Genomic DNA, 20,586 nt, shown 5'->3' with positions numbered 1-20,586 from the left:
GGCAGCGTGTTTGTTTCCTTGAGCAAGGCACTTAACAACACATTGCTCTGCGACGTCACCGGTGCCAAGCTGCTTGGGTCCTAGTACCCTTCCCTTGGACAACCTCAGTGGCGTGGAGAGGGGAAGGCCTGCAGCTTGGGTAACTGACGGTCTCCCATACAACCCTGCCCAGGCCTGCGCCCTGGAAACTCCAGGCGCAGATCCATGGTCTCTCGAGACCGACAGATGCCACCACCACTTACTCAATATCAGGAAGACCAAGTAACTAGTTGTAGACCTCAGGAGAGGGAAACCCAAGGTCCACGAGCCTGTAAGCATCAGATGATCAGAGGTGGAGAGGGTCAGTAACATTAAATTTCTGGGTGTCACTCTCTCAGTGATCCTGTGCTGAATATTATTGCAAAGTGAGCACCTCAGCGCATCTCCTTGCGGAGGTTCTGCATATCATTGAAAACCTTGACAAACCTTGACAATCTATAGATGTGTGGTGGAAAGTTTGTTGTTTAGTTGCATTACAGCCTGGTATGGGAAGCCTAATGCCTTTGAGTGGAGAATCCTATAAAAGTTAATGGCTTTGGCCCAGTACATCATGGGTAAAACTCTCCCAAACATTGAGAACATCTACATGAAATGCTGCCGTAGAAAAAGCAGCATCCATCATCAGAGATCCTCACTAACCAGACCATGCTCTTTTCTCACTGCTGCCTTCAGCTAAGAAGTACAGGTGCCTCAGGACTTACACCATCAGGTTCAAGAACACTTACTACCCCTCAACCATTAGGCTATTGAACAAAAGGGGATAACTGCACTCATTTAAGGACTCTGTTAAATTGTTATTTCGTGCTTATTATTTATTGCTAAGTATTTATATCTGAATTTGCATAGTTTGGTTATAGTTAACAGTTCCTAATGTTTGCAGTTACTGTTTGACAGATTTGCTAAGTATGCCAACAGAAAAAGAATCTCAGGGTTGTATGATGTGACATGTATGTACTCTGGTAATAAATTTTACTTTGAGTTCCTCCAGCATTTTGTGTGTGTTGGTTAGATCTTCAGCATCTGAAGATTTTCTCATCTTTGGGTTCATGGGTTCTGTACTGTTTGGAGTTTAGAAGGATGAAGGAAGATCTCATTGAAACCTATCGAATATTGAAAGTCTTGGATGAAATGGATGTGGAGAGGATGCTTTCCCATATTGGGGAGTGTAGCACCACAGGGCACAGCCTCAATAGAGGGGCATCCATTTAGAGCATAGTTGAGGAGAATTCTCTTAAGCCATATGGTAGTCAGTCTGTGGAATTCATTGCCATTGGTGGCTGTGGAGGCCACATCATTGGATGTATCTGCAGCAGAGGTTGATATGTTCTTGATTAGTCAGTGCATCAAAGGTAATGGGGAGAAGTGCAGGAGAATGGGGTTGAGAGGGATAAAATGCTTCATCTATGATGGAACAGCAGAGCAAACTCAATGGCCCAAATGGCCTAATTCTGATCCCATGTTGTATGGTCTAAAATGCTTTGTCAATGTTTTTCTTTAAGCGTTAAGTAAATAAAGCTAAACTTTTAAATTATTTCAGTGTGATAAAGGCTCTCAGAGCATTCTCTAGACCAGGGGTTCCCAACTTTATGCCACAGACCCCGACCATTATCCGAGGAGTCCATTGACAAATTTTCAAAAGATTAAGTAAACTCGTCTTGCACAGCAACTCATAAAGCTGTCCTGCATGATGGCGCCCACCGTAAAATGCACTAACGGATTCTCTCTGCTTGTCCTGAGGTGGCAGTGGCTCGCAGGAAGATAACCTATACCAGAGAGATTAGAGGAATTTCTTATGATGGAGCAGGATGCATTGTGTGTGCAGAAGCAAAGACCTGAAAGGTTATAGAGGCCATACCTCATCTTTATTCACATTTTTTTCATGGAAATATCACATCAGAAGAAAATAGTATTGTGGTGTGCTTGATTAATTAGGAGCACTCATGTCCCTAAACACTTCATCTTCCTGAGAAGGGCATTTAAAAATTGAGAACAACTGTAGCTGCAGCAACTTCGTACAGGCTAAATGATTTGAACTGGGGAAATTGGTTTGGTATAATAAATTAATAATTAGTGACTGAGGTGGGAGACCTTTTTGGGAAGGTTGTAAATCTTTGGAACTCTCTGCCAGGGGGCTGTGGATATTCAGTCAATAGATATTTGTAAGTTTTAGACTGATAGACTTAGAACGTAAAATGAATCATGCATTGTGAGAGCAGTTGACAAAGTGAATGAGAAATGGAATCTCATTAAATGGATCTGGTCTCAAAATAGTATAAGATCATAGGATACTAAATTTACATGACTTTATTCTGGGGGCTTTTTCATCATTATTTTATTGTATATTATTATTATATATTATTGTATATTATTGAACTATATTTTTGTATGTTTATCTTGCACTGTACTGATCTTTATTTTGTAGTTGGGCTTTTGTCGTAGTAATTGTAGAAATGCATAAAAAGAAGTATAAGGTCATAAGATATAGGAGCAGAATTAGGCCCTTTGGCCCATCAAGTCTGTTCCACCATTTCATCATGACTGATCCATTTCCCCTCTCAACCCCAATTTCCTGCCTTCTCCCTGTATCCCTTCATGCCCTGACTAATCAAGAATCTAGCAACCTCTGCCTTAAGTATACTTAAAGACTTGGCCTCCACAACCTGCTGTGGCACTGAATCACCATTCTCTGGCTAAAGAAATTCCACCACATCCCTATTCTGTCATCTGGCCTTAGACTCTCCCACCATAGGGAACATCCTGATAACATCCACTATATCTAGGCCTTTCAACATTCAATAGATTACAATGAGGTCACCACTCATTTTTCTGAATTCCAGTGAGTACAGGCCCAAAGCCATCAAATGCTCCTCATATGACAAGCCTTTCAATCCTGGAATCATTTTTGTAAACCTCCTTTGAACCCTCTCCAATTTCAGCACATCCTTTCTTAGATAAGAAGCCCAAAACTGATCACAACATCCAAGAGAGCCCTCATCAGCACTTTGTAATGCCTCAGCATTACACCTTTGCTTTTATATTCTAATCCTGTTGAAATGAATGTTAGTTAGCATCACATTTGCCTTCCTCGCTACAAATTCAACTTGCAAATTAATCTTAAGGGAATTCTGCACAAGTCCCTTTGCACCTCAGTTTTTTGTATTTCCTCTCCATTTAGAAAATAGTTAACCCTTTCATTTCTTCTACCAAATTGCATGGCCGTACACCTTCTGACACAATATTCAACCTATCACTTTGCCCATTCTTAAAATCTGTCTAAATCTTTCTGTAGCTTCCCTACTTCCTTAAAACTACCTGCCCTTCTACCTATCTTTGTATCATCTGAAAACTTTGCAATAAAACCATTATCCAAGTCATAAATATATAATGTAAAAAGCAGTCCCAACACAGACCCCTGTGGAATAACACTAGTCACTGGCAGCCAACCAGAAAAGGCCCCCTTTATTCCCACTCTTTGCCTTTTGCCAATCAGCTAATGCCCATGATAGTACCTTCTCTGTAATACGATGGGCTTGTAGCTTCTTAAGCAGCCTTATGTGTGGCACCTTCTGAAAATCCAAGTACACAGTATCAACCAATTCTCCTTTTTTTCAATCCTGCTTGTTATTTCTTCAAAGAATTCCAACAGATTTGTCAGGCAAGATTTCCCCCTTGAGAAAACCATGCTGACTATGGCTTATTTTATCATGTGTCTCCAAGTACCCCAGAACCACATCCTTAACAATGGACTCCAACATCTTTCCAACCACTAAGGTCAGACTAACTGGCCTAAAGTTTTCTTTCTTCTGCCCCTCTCCCTTCTGGAAGAATAGAGTGACATTTTCAATTTTTCAGTCTTCCAGACCCATTTCAGAATCCAGTGATTCTTGAAAGATCATTTCTAATGTCTCCACAATGTCTTCAGCAAATTCTTCAGAATCCTGGGGTGTACACCATCTAGTCCAACTGACTTACCTATCTTCAGACCTTTTACTATCCCCAAGAACCTTCTCCCTAGTAATAGCAACTTCACACACTTCTGCTCCCTGACACTCTTGAACTTTCAGAACTTCCAACATACTGCTATTGACTTCCACAGTGTAGTATGACCTAAACCCAACTTCTATGCTCTTATATTCTCATATCCATAATCAATTACAAAATAGGATACAAAGCACCAGTGTAGGTGTCATATTGCTATTAATCTTTTGTAGTATAAAACAGACTTTGGACCCTGTTCCTAAAGATGGGTTAAATCTGATACTGAAAATGTAATGCTAAATTTAGACTGATATTGTCAGTAGGCAAACCAGCTGAGATATGTCTTGAGGAGACATTAGCAGATGAAGCAATGCTAATTGACTATTGATTTTTCCACCACACTAATAGATAAATTATTCTGAGAATGGTCAATCACTAATTAATTGATGCTGTGAGTCCGAACATGATGCCAGGAATATTTGGAGGAAACCACGTAAGTAATTTGGAGGCACATTAAAATTCTGGGCATAACCCTCTTATTCTTACAGCCTATATTTTGTATTTGTATCTTTGTCCAAACATTTTCATTATGACTCTCCTTCAGTTTTGATGAACAGCAGAACACATATTCCATCATTTAGGTGAAGGAAGCGTAATTTTAGACCCTTAAGATAATAAAGTAAATTTCACTAATGGATATTTCATTATCAATAGCCGAACAAGATGATTCACTCAGCAATTCTCCTCTGTAATGTAATTCAGGAAACACTCAAATACTGTTGTGATCAGATTTTGTTCAGACTTTTGAAGATCAACTTCCCATTATTTGTGATACTGACTTAATCTTATTCCAGCACCTAATCTAATAAAAGGAGGCAACTTTTGATAATGTAGAATGTCTGGCCTTATACTGTCTCTTTCATGAGCTCAAGACATTTCTAACAATTATGTTCTTGATGAAGATGATAGAACATTAAAGTACAGCACAGGCCCTTTGGTTCACGATGTTGTGCCAGTATTTTAACCTATTCTAAGATCACTCTAACCCTATCCTCCTACATTATCCTCTATGTGTCTATTATTCATTTGGCTATCTAAGAATTTCTTAAATGCCCCGATGTATCTGCCTCTACCACTTTCCCTGGCAGGGCATTTCATGCACCCGCCACTCTCTGAGCAAAGGACTATCAGGATTTGCAGAGGAGGCTTGACCCAAAGGTAGAGCACCAGAGACATTTCAGCAATGGACAATATCTTACTAGTAAACTGCAAAATAACAAGTCATGAGGGGTCACGGAGTAAGAGAGAACAGATACTTCAGTAGACAAGGCAACTGAAGGCGAGGAACAATGGTTTGAGGCCGGTTGGTTTATATGAATGAACTAGGATTGTGGGTGACAGCTGGGTTTAAGTGGGCTGCAGGTGATGATTTGGAAACAGTGGCAGGTGATTCCTGTGAGTTTGGTGGAGACTGGGAGGCGCCTCCCTGTGTAGGTCTGTGGCCAGTACCCAACAGTCTAGGGCTATCTGGAAGGGTCCAGTGGAATTTCTCAATGACCATGTGTCCAAGATGAAACCTAACCTCTACGCTGGACTGTATCCGTCAGAGTTGACCAGGTGCTACACACCCTATTCCCAATGAAGTGAATCCCCCATTGGTAAACCGTATACACTGGACCGCCTTCCACCATCCTTGGTTCCAGAGATGCAGGCTCAGATAGTTTGAGTGATCCACGGACAACAGGCTTGAGGCAGGACACGTGGAAGGTAGATGAGATCCCGAGAAACAGCTCAAGTCAAGCAGCTCAAGTCAAGTCGCTTTTATTGTCATTTCAACCATAACTGCTGGTACAGTACACAGTAAAAATGAAACAGCTTTCCCCCAGGACCCTAGTGCTACATGAAACAACACAAAACTACACTAGACTACATGAAACAACAAAAAACTACATTAGACTTCAAACCTACATGGGACTACATAAAGTGCAGAAAACAGTGCAAGACAGTACAATAATTAATAAACAAGACAACAAGCACAGTAAAGGGCAAATTACAATATAATAATAAATAATGTAAATGTAAACAATGTTTAGCAGGAATTGAGGGGGAAATGAGCAAAAGTTTTAAAGGGAGTGGAGTGGTGTTCAAGTAAGTGTGTGCGTGTGTGTGCGTGTGTGTGCGTGTGTGTGCGTGTGTGTGCGTGTGTGTGTGTGTGTGTGTCTAGTCTCTGGGTATTGAGGAGTCTGATGGCTTGGGGGAAGAAACTGTTACACAGTCTGGTTGTGAGAGCCCAAATGCTTTGGTGCCTTTTCCCAGATGGCAGGAGGGAGAAGAGTTTGTATGAGGGGTGTGTGTGGTCCTTCACAATGCTGTTAGCTTTGCAGATGCAGCGTGTGGTGTAAGTGTCTGTAATGGTGGGAAGAGAGACCCCGATGATCCCTTCATCTGACCTCACTATCCACTGCAGGGTCTTGCAATCCGAGGTGGTGCAATTTCCGAACCAGGCAGTGATGCAGCTGCTCAGGTAAGTGACTGGGTTGATGTGATAGCAATCTTAAAGGGACCAATGACCCAGGGCGAGAGCTTACGGTAGTTGTCCGTTGACAGGAGCACACAATCCCAAAGCAGCCAGGAACTATTGAGTGTCTGCTGCCATTCTGAACCAACTCTCCGTTTCAATACAGCAGCCCTGCACCAGTTAACCTCCTCCCTCGGAGCCCCAGAATCCAGTGCCTGAACACTCTGATGGATCCCCAACCCAAATCAGCAGCTTCCTGCTACAGTCCATCTTACACTTCAGGCTCCAGCCATCTCCGTATGTCGCGGACTGAGCCAAAATCGCCTTTGTTACTTCTCTCTAGACTGGGTGAGCTCTGACCGGGGCCACCACTATCTGCGACAATAAACCACCATTTGCAATAAATATGGAGATCTCACCATTGATGTGTCAGGATTTTGACCATCTGAGAAGTGGATGCAAGGCAGTGGATTGAATACTTCGCTTGCATTAGGGCTCATGGTCATTGCTAGATTACATTGGTGCCTGGCTGGTCAGAGTATAGACACAGCCTGTGCACATCAGCATTAGGAGGACAACAAGTCCATCCAATTCCTCCTTATCAGCTCACCCAACACTCCTCTCATTTTGGATTACCCCAAGCTCTCCACTCACAACCCTCACTTCACCTGGTCATCTGGTTCTCTCATCCTGTCTAGATTCAGAGAAGAGGCTTGCCCCTAAAGCAGAGCAGTGCCGACAATTTCACTATAAATGATATTTTACTCAAAAACTACAAAATAATAAGCCACTAGCAAAATAAGAGAGACCAGATACTTAACACAACAAGATAACTGAAAGCTTGGAACATCTAACTAAAGCTGGTTGGTTCATATGAGTGAATTCAGACTGTGGATGAGAGCTGGGTTTAAATGGGCTGTAGGTGATAATTTGCAAACAGGTGGCAGGTGATTCCTGTTAGCTGGGAGGTGCCTGTCTATGCAGGCCTGACACTTGCCCTGACAACCCCCCCCCCCCCATTCTTTCCTCCAATCACCTTAAAATTATGCCCTGTCATGTTAGCCACTTCTGCCCTTGGAAAAAGTTTCTGGCTATCCACCAGATTTATGCCTCTTATTGTCTTGTACACCTCTATCAAGTCATCTTCTTTGCTCCAAAGAGAAAAGCCCGAGCTCACTCAACTGTTCTTTGTAAGAAATCCCGTCTAGTCCAAGAAACATCCTGATAATTTGCCTCTGCACCCACCCTGAAGCTTCAACATCCTTTCTATAATGAGGCAATCAGAACTGAACACAATAGTCAACTGTAGTCTAATTAGAGTTTTATTGAGCTGCAACACTACCTCACAGCATTTGAACTCCATCCCCTGACCAGTGAAGGCAAACTCACCATGTTCCTTCTTAACAACCCTATAATTTGCATGGTAATTTTAAGAGATCTATGGACATGGACCCTCTGTTCCTCCACACTACCAAGAATCATGCATTCTGCCTTCAACTGTGACTTTCCAAAATGAATCACTTCACACTTTTCTGGGTTGAACTACATCTGCCACTTCTTAGCCCTGCTGTGCATCCTGTCAATGTTGCAACATACAAAGCCCTCCAAACTAACCACAACTCACCAACATTTGTGTCATCTGCAAACTTACTCACCCAAGTAATTTATGAAAATCTCGAAGAGCACCTAATGCATACCACCAAATGTACTCTCCTCTTGTCATATTGAGTCAGAAATCCTTCCTGGACATGCTTAACACATTCTGTCCCATTCAAGTCTTTTATACTCAGCAGATGTCAAACAATATCAGAGAAAGTGAAGTCTGCAATGATAACAATCGTGTTATTTTTGGATCTTTCCAAAATCTGCCTGTTGATTTGTTCCTTGGTGTCTCTGTTGATATTGCCAGTCTATATAATACTCCAAAAAGAGTGATTTCCCCCTTCCTGTTTATGACTTCAGCTCCCACTGACTCAGTAGACAATCCCACTACAACCTCCTCTCTTTTGGCAACTGTGATACTATCCTTGATTAGCAATGCAACTCCCCCACCTCTTTTACATCCTTTCTGGTTCCTTTTGAAGCATCTAAACCTTGGTATATCCAGTAGCCATTCCTACCCTTGTGACAGCCAAGTTGCTATATTAGCCACAACATCATTGTTCCATGTATTGGCTCTTATTCTACAATCATCACCCTTGTTCCTGATAGGCTTGCATTAAAATAGACATGGCAACTCATCCCACTGAATGCAATTTTGCCTAATCAACTGCATATCTTTCCAAACAGATTCTCTATACACTGCACCTATTTGCCTCATTGGCTGACCTATTACTCTAGATCTCATCCCCCCTGTCAAACTAGCTTAACCCTTCTGGACATCTCCAACAAATATGCCTGCATGGTATTGGTCCCCCTCGAGTTTAGATGTGACCATATTTTTTATCCAGGTCATACCTTCCCCAGAAGAGATTCCAGGGATCTGAAACCCTTCCTCTTGCACCAATTCCTCAGCCACGTCCACAGAGTACCCCTGTGGTCATTCCCCTCAACAATAGTTATGCTACTTTGGCTACTGTTGGGGGACGACCTACTGAGGGAAGGTGTAGTGACCTGATCTCTGGCACTGAGTCTGTCTCTGGCTCAGAAAAGAAGTGGAGAGAAGGGAGGGTGCAGTACTGATCAGGGATACCATTATTAGAGGAGAAAACAGCAGATTCTGTGAACATGAAAGAAACACCAAGATGGTATGTTGCCTCCTGGGTGCCAGAGTTAGGGATGTTTTGGGATGGGTCCACAGCATTGATGGGGAGGGTGAACAGCCAGAATTCCTGGTACATACTGGTACCAATGACATAGATAGGAATAGGTAGGATGTCCTGAAAAGATAATGTGGGAAATAAAGTAGAAAGCTGAAAAGCAGGACATTAAGGGTAATAATCTTCGGATTGCTGCCTATGCCATGCACCCTTTGCAGGACTGTCTGAAATGTCGACTGTACTCGTTTTCATAGATGCTGCCTGGCCTGCTGAATTCCTTCAGCATTTTGTGTATGTTGCTTGGATTTCCAGCATCTGCAGATTTTCTCTTGTTTGCATAAGAATAGGATGATTTGGTTGTGAATATGTGGCTGAAGAATTAGTGCAGAGGGCAGGGTTTCAGATTTCTGGATCATTGGGATCCCTTCTGGGGAAGGTATGACCTGTACAAAAAGGATGGGTCACACTTGAACTGGAGAGACACCATATTGCTGTAGGCAGGCTTGCAACAAACTAACTCAGGAGGGCAATGGGAACGAGAGTGATAGGGCTGAGGATAGGACAATTGGTATGCAACTAGACGCAATATGCAGTGAAAGTACGGTCAGGCAGATGATAGAGCAAAATTGCAGTTAGAGGGATCAGTTCAAGTGTAACAGGGGCCAAAATTGAAAAGGGTGATGAATACAGCACTGTAAGTGTTGTATTAGAATGTTCACAGTATAGGGAATAAGGGAGATAGTCTTTTAGTGCAGGTAGAAATTGGCAGGTATGTGGTTGTGGGCATTGCTGAGTCACGGCTGAAAGAAGATCATAGATGGGAGCTTAACATTCAAGCATACACATTGCATCAAGTAGGCAGAGGGATGGGGATGTTTCTGTTGGAAAATAATGAAATAAAATCCTTGGAAATAGGTAACATAGGATGAGCAGATGTAGAACTCTTGTGGGTAGAGTTAAGGAACTGCAAGGGTAAAAAGACTCTATTGTGTGTTATTTACAGGTTTCCGAACAGTAGGCAGGATGTGGTCTACAAGTTACATCAGGAGATAGAAAAGATATGTAGAAAGGGTAATGCTATGAATATCAGAGGATCAGAAGGATCTTGGGGTCTGAGTTCATAGGACACTCGAAGCTACTGTGCAGGTTGACTGTGGTTAAGAAAGCATATGGTGTGTTGGCCTTCATCACTCTTGGGATTGAGCTTAGGAGCTGAGAGGTAATATTGAAGCGATATAGGATCCTGGTCAGACCCCACTTGGAGTATTGTGCTCTGTTCTGGTCACTTCACTACAGGAAGGATGTGGAAACCATAGAAAGAGGAGATTTATAAGGATGTTGCCTGGATTGGGGAGCATACCTTATAGGAATAGGTTGAGCCTTTTATTCTTGGAGTGATGGAGGATGAGATGTGAACTGATAGAGGTGTATACAATGATGAGAGGTGTTGATCATGTGGATAGTCAGAGGCTTTTTCCCAAGGTTGAAATGGATAACACGAGAGGGCACAGTTTTAAGATGCTTGGAAGTAGGTACAGAGGAGATGTCAGGGGTAAGTTTTTTACAAAGAGTGGTAAGTGTGTGGAATGGGCTGCCAGCAACAGTGGTGGAGGCGGATCTGATAGGATCTTTTAAGAGACTCCTGGACAGGTACCTGGAGCTCAGAAAAATAGAGGACTATGGGTAACCGTAGGTAATTTCTAAGGTAAGGACATGTTCGGCACAGCTTTGTGAGCCAAAAGGCCTGTATTGTGCTGTAGGTTTTCTATGTTTCTATCATGAGGGATTTCAATATGCTGGTAGATTGGGAAAATCAGGTTGGTGCTGGATCCAAAGACAGGGAAGTTGTAGAATGCCTATAATAAGGCCTCTTAAGAGCAGCTTGTGTTTGAGCTCACTAGGTGAATGGCAATTCTGGACTGGGTGTTATGTAGTGATTCAGATTTGATTAGGGAGCTTAAGGGAAAGGAATTCTTAGGAGGCAGTGATAATAATATGATATATTTGATCCTGCAGTTTAGAAACATAGAAAATAGGTGCAGGAGTAGGCCGCTTTGCCCTTTGAGCCTACACCGCCATTCAGTATGATCATGGCTGATCATCTAACTCAGAACCCTATACCTGCTTTCTCTCCATACCCCCTGATCCCTTTAGCCACAAGGGCCATATCTAACTTCCCCTTAAATATAGTCAATGAACAGCCTCAACTGTTTCCTGTGGCAGAGAATTCCACAGATTCACCACTCACTGTGTGAAGAAGTTTTTCCTCATCTCGGTCCTAAAAGGTTTCCCCATTATCCTTAAACTGTGACCCCTCGTTCTGGACTTTCCCAACATCGGAAACAATCTTCCTGCATCTAGCCTGTCCAATCCCTTTAGAATTTAATACGTTTCAATAAGATCCCCCCTCAATCTTCTAAATTCCAGTGAGTATAAGCCTAGTCGATCCAGTCTTTCTTCATACGAAAGTCCTGCCATCCCAGGAATCAATCTGGTGAACCTTCTCTGTACTCCCTCTATGGCAAGAATGTCTTTCCTCAGATTAGGGGACCAAAACTGCACACAATATTCTAGGTGCGGTCTCACCAAGGCCTTGTACAACTGCAGTAGAACCTCCCTGTTCCTGTACTCAAATCCTTTTGCTGTGAATGCCAACATACCAATTGCCTTTTTCACCGTCTGCTGTACCTGCATGCCCACCTTCAATGTCTGGTGTACAATGACACCCAGGTCTCATTGCATCTCCCCTTTTCCAAATCGGCCACTGTTCAGATAATAATCTGTTTTCCTGTTCTTGCATCCAAAGTGGATAACCTCACGTTTATCCACATTAAATTGCATCTGCCATGAATTTGCCCACTCACCTAACCTATCCAAGTCACCCTGCATCCTTTTAGCATCCTCCTCACAGCTAACACCGCCGCCCAGCTTCGTGTCATCCGCAAACTTGAACATGCTGCTTTTAATTCCCTTGTCTAAATCATTAATATATATTGTAAACAATTGGGGTCCCAGCACTGAGCCTTGCGGTACCCCACTAGTCACTGCCCGCCATTCTGAAAAGGTCCCGTTTACTCCCACTCTTTGCTTCATGTCTGCCAACCAATTCTCTATCCACATCAATACCATACCCCCAATACCATGTGCTTTAAGTTTGCACACTAATCTCCTGTGTGGGATCTTGTCAAAAGCCTTTTGAAAATCTAAATATAACACATCCACTGGTTCACCTCTATCCACTCTACTAGTTACATCTTCAAAAAATTCTATAAGATTCGTCAGACATGATTTTCCTTTCACAAATGCTGACTTTGTCTGATGATTTCACCTCTTTCCAAATGTGCTGTTATCACATCTTTGATAACCGACTCTAGCATTTTCCCCACCACCGATGTCAGACTAACCGGTCTATAATTCCCCAGTTTCTCTCTCCCTCCTTTTTTAAAAAGTGGGGTTACATTAGCCACCCTCCAATCCTCAGGAACTAATCCAGAATCTAAGGAGTTTTGAAAGAGAGTTTGAGAGAGAGAAACTGAAGTAAGACATCAGTATTACAGAGGACTAAAAGGAATTACAGTGGCATCAGAGAGAAACTGGCCAAAATTGATTGAAAGGGAACACCAGCAGGTATGGCAGCAGATTCAGCAATGGCTGGAGTTTCTGGGAGCAACCATGGCTGTCAAGGGAAGTCAAAGACGGCATAAAAGCAAAAGAGAGGGCATATAATAATGGGAAGGTAGAGGAATAGAAAACTTTTAAGAACAGAAGGCAACTAAAAACCATTAAGGAGAGAAAAGATATGCCAACCAATAATATAAAAGAGGATACAATTTTTTTTCAGATACATAAAAAGTAAAAGAGAGACGAGAGTTGACATCAGAGTGCTGGAAAATAATGCTGCAGATACAGTAATGGGAACAAAGAATTGACAGATGAACTGAATAAGTAATTTTCATCTGTCTTTAGCATAAGTCCATAAGCCATAGGAGCAGAATTAGGCCATTCAGCCCATTGAGTCTGCTCTGCCATTACATCATGGCTAATTCTAGATCCCACTCAAGTGTGGAAGCCAGAAATGGGAAAGTTTAAGGGAGCGGAAGTAAGCATCATTGGTATTAAAGAGAATGTGGTCAGGAAGCTGAAAAGTCTGATGGTAGATAAGTCAGCTGGTCGAGATGAACAACACCCAGGGTTCTGAAAGAGGTAGCTGAAGAGATTGTGGCAGCATTGGTAGTTATCTTTCAAGAATCCCTAGATTCAGGAATGTTTCCAGAGGGCCGGAAAATTACAAATGTCACTCCACTCTTTAAGAAGAGAGGAAGGCAGAAGAAAGGAAATTATAGGCCAGTTAAATTGACTTCAGTGGTTGGAAGGATATTGGAGCCTATTATTAATGATGAGCTTTTGGGGTACTTGAAGGCACATGACAAAATATGCCAAAGTCAGCACAGTTTCCATCGGGGAAATCTTGCTTGACAAATCTTTTGGAATTCTTTGAGGAAATCATAGACAGCATAGACAGTCAGTGGATGCTGTTTGGATTTTCAGATGGCCTTTCACAAGGTGCCACACATGAGGTTGCTTAATGTCCCTGGGATTATCGGAAAGATACCAGATTGGCTGACGGACAGGAGGCAAAGAGTGTGAATAATGGGGGCTTTTTTTGATTGGCTGCTGGTGACTAGTGGTATGCTTATTATTGTAGTGAATTGTGACATGTGCTCCCCTATTCTGCCTATTCGCTTTTCCTCTCCTGACAGTCCAGTCACACAGCTACCTGTCTCCTGCAACTTAGAGATGACTACCTTCCTCTACATCTTATCTATCTCATCCTGATTCTCCCCTATGAGTTTCTGGTCATCTAGCTGTTTTCCAGTTCCTTAAAATATTTTGTAAGAAGCTGCAGCTGGATACACCTCACCCAGATGTGATTATTAGGGAGACTGGAGTACTCTCAGACTTCCTACATCTGACACAAAGACCACACCAATGACCCTGGACCCATTCTGACTGCACCAGCTGTACACTAATAGACAAATAAAGGACTCCTACTTAGAGACTCTACCTCCATCCACCTAAGCCTCTTTGCGCCAAAGCCTCAAACCCCCATTCACACACTGATCCACTCACACAGTGGCCATTCCCTCATTTGCCACATACACCTGGTTTCTTTTTATTGGACCTCGCCATGTGCCCAAGTCCCCCATGGTCTCAGGCATGCAGAATGCCCCAACTGTCCCTGCTCCCACAAGGCACTTGCCAATGTCTCCTTGCGATCTCACGAAAAGTGCAGCAACTTCAGGATCACAACTGCCAACTTATAAATTGCAAGCTCCAACAAGAGGCAGTAGGATTTTAATTTTATTCATTTACAGCATTTACACATTTAGGGTGAGGTCTGCATTTATTACCTATCTGCACACATTTGCTACTTTATTCCTTTACCCAATAAAGTAGCCACTGAGAGCATGTTCATGGTTCTCTTCCGATCTCGCCCATCCACTTCAGGGTTCAACATGTGGTGTGTTCAGAGATGCTCTTCTGCACACCTCTGCTGTAACGTGCGGTTATTTGAGTTACTGTCTCCTTCCTGTCAGCTTGAACCAGTCTGGTTAATCTCTGACCTCCCTCATTGATCTTTCGCATCAAAAGCATTTTTATCACAGAACCACTGCTCTATTGATGATTTATTTTTGTTTTTTACACCATCCTCTGTAAACTCTGTGTGGAAAAACCCAGCAGATCAGCAGATTCTGAGGTGCTCAAGCTAACCTGCCTGGCACCAATAACCATTCCACGGTCAAAGTCACTTAAATCACTTTCTTCCCCATTCTGATGTTTGATCTGAACAACAACTGAACCTTTTGATCATGTCTGCCTCATGGTTGGCTGATTAGATATTTGAAATAATGGGCAGGTGTACTTAATAATAAAGTTACCACTATATGTATATTTTCTTTTTGGAGAATGATAGCGAACCAGTGTAAACATGAGGAAATCTTCAGATGCTGGAAATTCAAGCAATACACACTAAATGCTGGTGGAATGCAGCAGGTCAGGTAGAATCTATAGGGAGAAGCACTGTTGACGTTTTGGGCTGAGACCCTTCATCAGGACTAACTGAAAGGAAAGATAGTAAGAGATTTGAAATTAGGAAGGGGAGGTGAAATTGTGACAACCCCATCCCTGATATATTTAGTTTTTCTCCCCCCTCCTTTTTTTTCCCTCTCTCTTTCTGCCCATCACGCTGCCTGTTCTCCATCTCCCTCTGGTGCTCCCCTCCCCCTTTCTTTCTCCCTAGGCCTCCCATCCCATGATCCTTTCCCTTCTCCAGCTCTGTATCCCTTTTGCCAATCACCTTTCCAGCTCTCAGCTTCACCCCACCCCCTCTGGTCTTCTCCTATCATTTCGCATTTTCCCCTCCCCCTCCTACTTTCAAATCTCTTACTATCTTTCCTTTCAGCTAGTCCTGATGAAGGGTTTCAGCCCAAAACGTCGACAGTGCTTCTCCTTATAGATGCTACCTGACCTGTTGCGATCCACCAGCATTTAGTGTGTGTTGCGTGAGCCAGTGTACTTTCTCTTCATGGTAATCCCTATTCCATTTTTTATAACATAAATGGAGTACCAATATTTAAGCAGGCAATAATGGAAAATTGTATATTTCCAAGTGTCATGGTAATAAGTGGCATGGATGAATGCTTGCGGGTACGTGAAGAACTGCCATGTTTTTAAGCTTGGCCTGCAGTTTAACATGACCCTACCATGCCTTGAGCCTGAAGTTCATTTTCTTAGCTGCTCTCCTTTTTCCTGATTCCCTTGGTATCAGGAGATCTGTTTACTTCCACTTTTAATATCCACAGGTATTCAATATCCACTTGCAATATCCTCTGAGGTGGCAAATTCTGAAATGTTACAGTCTTCTGTGCAAAGAAGTTTCTGTACATCTCTGTCCAGTCGGTTTTTATACAGACAGGCTGCAGCTGGAGGGAGGGAGTGCTTTCTTGGTTTGCACTCCATGAATCCCTCTCAGTCAACCCATTTCTAAACACCAGCAATGCTCAATCCCACAGATCGTAGATTTGGGAAGGTGCTGACAACAGAACTTTGTGGAGGTAATTGTCAGATAATCTGCTTTTAGTGACTTTAGTTGGGGGATCAAATACTAACCAGGACTAGAGGGAGAACTAGTCTCACAGAATCTGTTACATCACTGTATTTAATCTTTCATCCAAGTGACTGTGGCTGTATATAATTACAAAATGGTGATTGCATTGGAGTTCCTGAGTTATGTGAACTCTAACATCCCAAATGAATCTTCCAAATGACGTATGCATTTAAAACTTGCTTGTGCATGCAAAGAAAGTCATTAGTGATTGATCAGTGCCTTAATATAGTGCACTTGTTACTCAAGAAGGTCACTTATTTCTAAGATTGGTGCCAAGGCTTCACAAACTATTAGTTAACTTGAGCCGTAAGTTCAATGAAATAAATGCTTCAAGCCATGCACTGGCAAGTAGGATCTTAATGAATGTAAATTTCTCTTGCTACTTGTACCTTCATTTTCAGCTGATGTTGCTGGTAATTAATAATTACAGCAGCTCAGCAGATTATATCATTCAGATTGTCTCTAAGGAGTGCTAACTGCAGAGCTTCGAGCATTATTTCTGCCACCTATGGACCCTTTCCAAAGAAAGAAGATATCCCAGAGACTTGAGCAAAGTAATCTAGACCTAAACTTTAGGGCAACCCTGTGGGAAGTGCTCATTTTGGATGTATCTTGATAGGCTAACTAAACTGGCAGGATGTTTGGTAGCTAGGAGACACAGATGCAGAATAATTGTAAAAGCACCAAATAGGAGACTTGTTTTATATGTCACACTGTTATTTCAAGAATAGTAAAACCTGGAAGCATAGGAATTAGAGTACATTGAAGCCTTCATATCAGAGAAGTAAAATGCATGGGTATATGGAAAGAAAGAAAGCTATCATTAATTGGATAATTTCAAAATGCCAGGCCAGACATGATTGGGAGAATGACCTTCTTCTGTGCCACATAAACTAATGATCCTTTCAATTCATAAAACCAAGTCCCGATGAAGGATTTCAGCCTGAAACATTGACTGTTCACTCTTCTGCATAGACACTGCCTGGCCTGTTGTGCTACTCCAGCATTTTGTGTGTGTTACATAAAACTAAGGCCTGCTGCCCTGTAAGACTGATGTTAAAGGAAAAACAAAAGAACTCTGACCAATATTTATCCTTCAATTAACAGCAGTAAAGAAAACAGATCATCTGATCTTTCACTTGATTGTTGTTTGTAGAGTTCTGTTGTGTATAATTTGGCTTTTCTTTTTCCCACCTTAAGCAGTGATTAAATTTACTTAATGATTAAGATCCATTTGGATCATTGACTCTGATCATGAAAGGCTATTTATAATGACAAGGTTTTTTTTAACTTTACTTTGCAGCTATCAGGTAAAGGCATTTATCTTGATGGCTCAGAGGTGTTGAATTAACCTTATCAAATAACAACAGGTGAAGGTAAATTGTCTGAGTTGTCTTTTAAGACCCTAGCATGAGTTCTTTCAGCAATTTTGCAGGAGTAATTGCATTTAATTTTTTGATGCACGGGTTGGGTAATATCCAGTAGACGCAAGTTGTAAGGCAACTGGCTCCCATATCTAACCCTAAAACTATGTGCTGGAAACTTTATTTGGAGAGGTGGGTAAGCAATTTTGTTTTGGTATTGTACATGAATGGTGAAGTTAGCTATTTAATTCATTGTGAAACTAAATAACTTCAGAAAATAGATGCCACTAACTGACAAAAAATCTCAGAAAAAATGTACAGAAGGAATCATAGTTTACAGTCAAAGTCATAATCAGGAATAGATTTATAAACTCTGTCTTATCTGTTATGAAATTTGCTGTTTTGGGGCAGCAGTACAATTCAAAAACATAAAATTTCAAAAATCCTCAAAATATTTAGTGCAAAAAAGGAATGATGAGGTAGTGTTATGAGTACATAGACTATTCAGAGAGCAAGAGCTTATTCCTAAATCTTTGTGTGGAGTTCTACAAGCTCTCTGATTACAAGTCTTGGACGTTGAGGGCCCTTAATAATTGATGCTGGCTTCTTGAGGCATTGCACCTTGAAGATGTCCTCAATGTTGAATCAATTCCTCAGTCTTGCTGACATTGAATGTAAGGTTGTTGTTGTGACACCACTCAACCAGCTAACCTATCTCACTCATATAGTCCTCCTTTTGACCATCTTAGATTTTACCACCCACTGTGGTATTACTGGTTGATTTATGAATAGTGTTGATCTACACTTAGCCACTCAGTACTAAGTGTAGAGAGAGAAGAGCAGTGGTCTAAGTATATACCATTGAGAGGAGTCTGTGTTGATTGTCAGTGAGGAGAAAATATTATCCTCAATGACTTCGTTTTTGTGATGAGGAAACTGGGACTTAGTTGTAGAAGGAGGTACAGCCACCCATATTTAGAAGTTTGGTTATTAATACTGAAGGGATGATGGTATGGAACGCCAAGGTGTAATCAATAAACAACAGCTTGATGTATGTTCTGCTGTCTCTGCTGCTTCCAAACAGAATGGAGAGCCTATGAGTCTGCTTTCACTGTAGACCTGTACAGTAATAGGCTAATTACAACAGGTCCAGGTCCTTGCAGGTCAGTCAGGTCCTAAAGGTGAGTTCTACCATTTGACAGATGTTGAGGCATCTCACTCTGCTCTTCTTGGGCACTGTATGTTTGCTGCCCTTTTGAAGCAGTGAGGGGTTGAAAAAGTTCTTGAACATTCTAGCCATTTGGTTGGCAGTTGTTTTTCTGACAGTACACTGTTGAGGCCCAGTGCATTGCAAGGTTTCACCTTCTTGCGCGACTACCTCGGAAGCTGTGCCAGAGGCGAGGGAGAAGGGTCGGCGACCTGGTGAGGCTGAGACGGTGTTCTAATCGGCCACTGCTCCCTAGCATACTCCTGGCTAACGTCCAGTCCCTGGACAACAAGTTGTGTGAACTGAGAGCCAGAATTTCCTGTCAGCGGGAAACAAAGGAATGCCTTGTTTTGTACTTCGTGGAGACCTGGCTGACGGAGGAGATACTGGACTACGTTATCGAACCCTCTAGGTTCTCCCTGTTCTGGGCGGACAGGTCAAAAAAACCTCGCTGGGAAGAGTAAAGGAGGAGAGGTGCAACCCCTGGAATGTGCATGCCCTTAAATCCTTTTGTTCCCCAGACCTGGAATACTTGGTGCTGCTGTGCAGACCTTACTGGCTGCACAGGGAGTTCACAACTGTTATCATCACAGTGGTGTACATTCCGCTGGTGGCTGATACCAACCAGGCTCTCAAGGAACTGTATGAGACCATCAACTGGCTGGAGACTGCACACCCAGTGGCTGCCTTCATCGTCATTGATGTCTTTAATGGAGCTTCGCTGACGAAAGTCTCTCTGAAGTTTTGTCAGTACACTCAGGTGACCACTCATGGAGATAGCACACTTGACCACTTCTACACTCCTTTCCACAACTCTTACAAAGCTCTCCTTCGCCCAGCTTTTGGAAAATCAGATCACTCTTCGATCCTGCTTTTGCTGACATACAGGCAGAAGCTGAAACATGAGGGAGCCATAGTTAAAACTGTCCACTGTTGGTCTGACCAGTCGGTCTCCATGCTGCAGGACTGCTTCAAAGACATTGACTGGAAGGTTTTCCATGATGACTATTTCTCTGAGTTCACAAATGGAGTGATGCGCTTCCTCTGGAAGTGCAACAACGATGTTGTCTGCCAGAAGTCGGCCAGGGTCTTGCCGAAACAGAAACCCTGGATCAATAGTTCTGTGCGAGCAGCACTTACCATGTGACACAGGGCTTATACTGCCAGCAATCAGCAGGAGCTCCAGAAAAGCAGCTTCGATCTGCGCAAAGCCATCACGGCTGCAAAACAATAATAAAGGGACAAAATTAAGTCAAGATTCACTGCAAGTAGCACACATGACTTGTGGTGAGGTTTGCATACCGTCGCAGACTTCAAAGCCAAACGTTGTGGTGCCGCCAACATCATAGCCTCTCTCCCAGATGAGCTCCATCGTTTTTACGCTCAGTTGATGTCGCTAACTCTCAGCCTCCGAGGCAAGCCACTGCTATAACCTGCAACCTGGTCATCTCTGAGTCTGAGGTACACAGATGTCTCCAATGAGTAGACAGTTGCAAGGCTGCAGGAATGAACGGCATCCCAGGGCGGATACTCAGGATGTGCGCAGCACAACT

General features: G+C 42.6%; 1 long non-coding RNA gene across 1 annotated transcript in view; it reads left to right on the top strand.

Annotated features, from left to right (window-relative positions):
- The first annotated feature begins 537 nt into the window (after positions 1-537).
- The window catches only part of LOC132398808 (uncharacterized), a 64,635-nt gene continuing 44,586 nt past the window's right edge, over positions 538-20,586 (top strand). The window contains exons 1-3 of the long non-coding RNA XR_009513801.1: positions 538-1,878; positions 4,426-4,510; positions 6,485-6,541. This is a non-coding gene — a long non-coding RNA (uncharacterized LOC132398808). The remainder of the gene's footprint in view (positions 1,879-4,425; positions 4,511-6,484; positions 6,542-20,586) is intronic.

This window comes from Hypanus sabinus, chromosome 9, assembly GCF_030144855.1.
Source record: "Hypanus sabinus isolate sHypSab1 chromosome 9, sHypSab1.hap1, whole genome shotgun sequence".
Lineage (NCBI taxonomy): Eukaryota > Metazoa > Chordata > Chondrichthyes > Myliobatiformes > Dasyatidae > Hypanus > Hypanus sabinus.
This window is presented reverse-complemented; position numbering and strand designations above follow the sequence as displayed.